General features: G+C 36.0%; 1 pseudogene; it reads right to left on the bottom strand.

Moving 5' to 3' along the window:
• Positions 1-3,571: 3,571 nt before the first annotated feature.
• On the bottom strand, positions 3,572-5,694 carry LOC143675801 (UAP56-interacting factor-like; annotated as a pseudogene).
• Between the last annotated feature and the right edge of the window lie 308 nt (positions 5,695-6,002).

A 6,002-nucleotide genomic window follows, 5' to 3' on the forward strand; every position in this document is an offset into this window, starting at 1 on the left:
GTCCCCAGGCTGATTATCTCCTGCCCCAAGCAGCTTCTTCTGTTTTCTCAAGGGTGCTGTGCAAATATTATCATTTTCCATCTGTGCCAGAATATGGAAAAGGTTGAAAAGTCTAAATATATAGCTAATAAATTCCTCCTTTTTGCTTAAGTCAGCACAGATGGGATTCTACTATTTGCCACCAAGAGCTTTAAGTAAGACATGGTATTAAAATGTAGATCTGAGCTGATTTTTTCCTATTTAAAAGCATTCAGGCCTCTCTAACATCTTAAAAGTTCAATCCAAACATGTTGCTGTAACATAGAAAGACCTGAATAGTCAGGCTTCTCTTTACTCTTCAGCCTATTGTCTCCTCACCCCAACCATATCTCTATGAACATCATAAAAGGTACCACTTTCGTGAGATGGAATATGCCACACCTCCAACTATTGTGGGCTTTTGCACACACTAGGCCATGTTTTGCCACACTCTCCCCACATCTCCTGCTCTCCCTTTGTTTGGCTAGGACATACTGATTTGTTGTTTTTGCTATTTTAATCTAGATGTCATGTGCTACAAAGCACACTTTACAAAAAGTGTTCTCTAACTTCCAAAGTTGAGTCTCAGTGCCCTTCTAAATTGTGCCATTATAGACGTCTATGCATCCTCAATATTTGGCAATATCACACCAACTGGTAATTTCTCATTTACTTACCTACATCTGTGTCTTGAAGGCAGAGCTCGTGTTTACCTGGCTTATTGTACTTTCAACATGTAGCACATGGGAGATAAGCAATAAATATTTATTGTGGGAGCAATGCTATCAGCGATCTTTAATTTGTCTTTATTCAGCTACTTTCATTCCCTTCCAAAACTATTATTTTTTTTTCAGTTGTACCAAAGGCAAAATTATATATTTAAAAATAATACACACAGAGAACAAAAGTTTAATATACTGAAGACATTTTGTTGTTTGATGCACAATATTTGGAGTGCTTTTTAAGGTTTTCAAAAAAGGTCATCAGTAATAGCTCTGTATAATAACATTTAAATAACTCAACAGAAAAATGAAAACTACCTTCACACAATATTTTTACAAGTTGTTCTAAATACAGAAAACTCATGTTTAGTTTTTTTCCCCTTTGCTTTAAAATAAGCTACCGGTAATTCTAACCAGTCTAAAGTGTATTGTTCCTGGATGAAATACAAGTATTCATACTTGCAAAAATGTCGCAATGGTATCTTGGCCTCTATAAAAAACATGAAATAGCTTAGGAGAAACTAGAATTTGTTTTCAAATACTATGACTGACTTGCAATAATCTCTTATCAGTAGAAGTACTGATAAAATACCAGATATTTAGGATCAGATTTAATTCTTTGGTATAAGCATGAAACTGTTATTGACAACTTTCTTTGGCTTCTTAATAAACCAATAAGAAGTCCCAGGAGTGTTAGTAACAATGAAATCTAGTAAACAATCCAGGGCAGCCATAGTGAAAAAGTAAACCTTTTTTTTCTTAATAAGAAAAGTCAACACTAATATTATATTCCAGAGAAAGTAACGCCTATTTAGAGGTTTTAACATTGTAGAGAACCAAAAGGTCAGCCTTCATAATGACCAAAATTATAACTTATAGCTGGAATATTTTGCTGCATTTTGGCATTATACCATACTTATTTATATATAACTATTTGAGAACTCTTATATCTTGGCATAACAGACTAACTCCTTGCACCACCCCTTAACGGGGAAAACAAATTCTTTTCTCCCCACAAATGCTTGAAATTTATACCATAAAATAAATCAGAGTGGGAGGTAAAAAGCAAGGTTATAATGTAACTCTTTTATCACTTTTGCATTTCTTTCTTTGTAACATAGACTGTATATTTTCGCTTTTGGAGCTGTATGCTGCTTAATTTAGCAAGCTTAGAAGCTTATAAAATTTAACTTTTTGAAAAAGAGAAAGCCTAGGATTTTATGGTTATTAATTTTACTACCAAAATACCTAAGGGACTCAATCCATTTTAATAATTATAGTTTTTAAAAATATATATATATATTTGAATTAGACCCAAGACTATACTATACCTAAACAGAATACCTATGAACTAGGTTTTGAAGTTTTCACTCAGTTACCTGTTCTTCAACATGCTGTTTCCACTCATGTTTTTTTTTTATTTATGAGATTTTTTTACAGTGGATCTTCTCCTCCAAAAGCTTATCAGACAACTTTGTAAACATGCATTTACAGTCTTTGAACACCAAAGTCTTAAACTGAGACTAACACCTGCAGCCACATTTCTTGTTAAAAGTTTGTTATTAAAGATTTACTATTCTGGGGGATTAACCTAACACTACCTGGAAAAATAAGAACTGTTAAAGATATTATCATAAATCTTAAAACCCTAAACTGGGATTCTAATGATTTTTTAAAACATTTCTACTGAAGAAAAAGCAACTGTACTTTACTACATCAACACTATTAAGGCATAAGTGACAGTAACAAAGGCACCTACTCACATTTCCAAAGACCAAGATTTACCAAGGCAAAGTCTGAAAAATAGGTAAAGGAGACAAGATACTAAATACCACTCTCACAAAAATAATCAATTTCTATCTTTGTCTTTCTACTGCTGCATGAGAAACCAAAGAAGTCAAATAGAGGATTGTTTTGCTGAAACAACTGTGACAACTTTAAGAATAGATAGGTATATATTCCCTGTTATTCTTTAAGGGCAATATTTTGCATGTTTTTTTTTTTAAACTTAAAAAATAAACATAAAGAGTTACTTAGCCTTCTGAACATTTTGTAATAAAGTTTCTTGAATTTCTATGACAAACTTTTCAAGCAATCCAACTTTTCAAGTAGAGTTGTCACTCAAAAGTCCCTCCGAGTCCCTCAAGGGACTGAGAAAAACTCTAGAATGAGCTGAGAATTAACATCAAGGAATTGAGAGAAACTTCTCGACCAAAAGGGGGAAGAGTAAAATGAGACAAAGTGTCAATGGCTGAGAGATTCCAAACAGAGTTGAGAGGTTATCCTGGAGGTTATTCTTACGTATTATGTAGATATCACCTTGTTGTTCAAGATGTAGTGGAGAGGCTGGAGGGAATTGCCTGAAAATGTAGTGCTGTGTTCCAGTAGCCATGTTTCTTGATGATGATTGAACAATGATACAGCTTTCACAATGAGACTCTGTGAATGTGAAAACGCTATGTCTGATACTCCTTTTAGCTACTATATCAACAGAAGAGTAGAACATATGGAATAAAAATAAATAATAGGGGGAACAAATGTTAAAATAAATTCAGTTTGAAATAGTGGTAAATGAAAGCGAGGGGTAAGGGGTATGGTATGTATAGTCTTTTTTTTTCTCTATTATCATTTTATTTCTTTTTCTGTTGTCTTTTTATTTCTTTTTCTAAATCGATGCAAATGTACTAAGAAATGATGAATATGCAACTATGTGATGATATTAAGACTTACTGATTGTATATGTAGAATGGAATGATATCTAAATGTTTTGTTTGTTAATTTTTTTTAATTAATAAAAAAAGTTAAAAAAAAAAGTCCCTCTGACAGGAGATCTATCCCACATTTATGAAGCAGCTTCCTTCTTTGCTGAATGTGAGATTAGCTCTTTATTCTTTCAGGATCCCAAATGACTCATTCAAAGTCATCCCTTTCTATTTTCCAATACCATTTATGCCAACTGTAGAAGTACACATTTGGGACATTTCTTTATGTCACACTGTTCCCATTTTGCTAAGAATGAGGGTACAGCAGTGTGAGTTAATTATGGTTTCTGAGTTACTGAGCACTGCCCTACTCCAGGATTGTCAGTTAAGATTCTTCCATTTGTGGTGGAAGTCCACCATGGATGAGCTCTCTCTGCTACCACATCATCTAGCAATTGTTCTACTGGGCCTGAACCTTCAGGCCTGTTCTGAAAAGAAAATTTGTCTGACATATGTCTTCTGATAGCCTAATTTATTTCCACTCCAGTTTTAAGATTGGCTGGACTATTACTTTTTCTTGTCTTTATGGGTTAGGTCTCTTGACTGGTTTCTTATGCACTTCATTTTGTCTCAGAAGGTTTGCTTCCCTTTTTAACATGGGAAAATTCCACTGCATATTTTTGTCACTTAAATATAGTTAATTCACAGGATAATTCCTTTTTGAATTCCAATTGCTTTCCTCACTACAAGGCAAGTGATAACCCCAAAGGGATGTCTCTTTCCAGGCATGACCCTTCCTCTATGGCTCAGACTATTCTTACCAAAACCGGAATTCTGTAGGACTCCTCATCATGTCCTCATCCCAAACTGCCGAGTCCCACTTTGTGGGCGTCTTCTAGTTAGTCCTGCAAATTCTGCATCTTTCCTTCCTTCAATTCAATTTGATTGTATCACCTATGGTCATGTGACAAGTAAGTGGCAGGGGAAGGATTTAAACTCAAGAAAGTGCTGATCCAGATTCCATGCTCTTTATCACCAGCGACATATAAATTTTGTTGGGGGTTTTTATTGCTGAGGGTTTTTGGTGGCCACGCTAGAGCTGCCATGACCCCCACTGATGGCGTACCAAACTGGTTCAGTTTTTATCCTTTCCAAAACCATTCCAAGCCTTCCTCTGCTCTTCAAGTCCATTTCTCGCGTCACTATTCATATAGTCTTTCTTCCTATGCAGCTGAGAACCCAAGGCTGGCCTATGCGTCTTTCCTCTACTCCTCATCCCACACCTAGTCACCTATCCTGTGACCTGTGACCCTGGTTTCTCTCAGTCCCTGAGAATGAGGTGTTCACCTATTGTTCTCACTTCCCTGTACTCATTCCAGTCCCTTTTGGGGCATTCCTCTTGTAGCAGGCAGGCCTTCCCCTCTTTCTGGTTTAGCTGTGCTCTCTGTGGAAAATCCCCAAACCCCCTCTACTTGCAGGCAAGCGAGATAAGACATATTCCTGGGATAGAAACCCCCTTCCCCAGCCTTCAGGAACTGGTGAAGATGCACGTAGGCAAGAGAAGACGTTCCTGGGATGGGGGCCCCCCCAATGGTTCAGCTCTGGGCCATTCTCAACTTAAATCAGCCAATTGTTTACCTTGTCTTTAACATGTCAAAGAGTCTATAAAAGCTAAGGTTGCCTTTTGATCAGGGCTCAGACTTTCAGAGGTGACTCGGCTGAGCCCTATGGCCATAGCAAATAAAACCTGCTTCCTGAAACTATGGATCCTTAGTCTCAGCCTGTTCTAACTTCGTGGAACATTCCTGGAGGCCTGCGGCCTCGTTCCTGGTTTTCGCGCTACACTCTTATTTCCCCTAATCCTACTAACATATCCAATTTTTTCATCTTAAGAAAAATAGTGAATTCCATTTTCCAAGAATACTGAACTACTTAAAATTTCTTAATTTAAAAAGCATTTCCCAATGCTTTCATATTCTTTTTTTTTTCCACAGTTCCTTCTACATAGAATTACCTACTCCTCCTATCAATGAAAATAAAACCTTAACTCATATCCTCAGTACAATTGTATACAGGAAATCTTTTTTAATATCTCAATTAAATACAATCACATTCATATGTCATTTATTAAATGTATTTTGCCTTGTAGTTATTTGTGTATTTACCTCCATACTACCACTATTGCAGCTCCATCTCAATATCCTTCGAGGCCGTGATGTAAACTTCTTGAAGATAAAGACTGTCTTGCTCATTTTTGAATTTTTTACAGTATCCCACAATAAAATGGAAAAGTAAGACACAATGATAAAATAACAATAATATTTATTGCATGCCATGTTATAGGCAGTTTTCACAAACTCTCTTATTCAAGTTGATTGGCGTCCGCTGAAGTTGTTATTACTATTAGCACCATTATAAAAACAAGGTTGGGTGCAAAGTGTGGAAATGAGTTTGAATTTTGACTGTACCTCTTCACTGATTTCTCATAGTTGCATCTGTGGCAATGCCCCATTTCAGGGGGTGGTTATAGATATTTAAGAAACTAATAGTGCCTGCATGT

The sequence above is a fragment of the Tamandua tetradactyla genome, chromosome 3 (genome assembly GCF_023851605.1).
Source record: "Tamandua tetradactyla isolate mTamTet1 chromosome 3, mTamTet1.pri, whole genome shotgun sequence".
Taxonomy (NCBI): domain Eukaryota; kingdom Metazoa; phylum Chordata; class Mammalia; order Pilosa; family Myrmecophagidae; genus Tamandua; species Tamandua tetradactyla.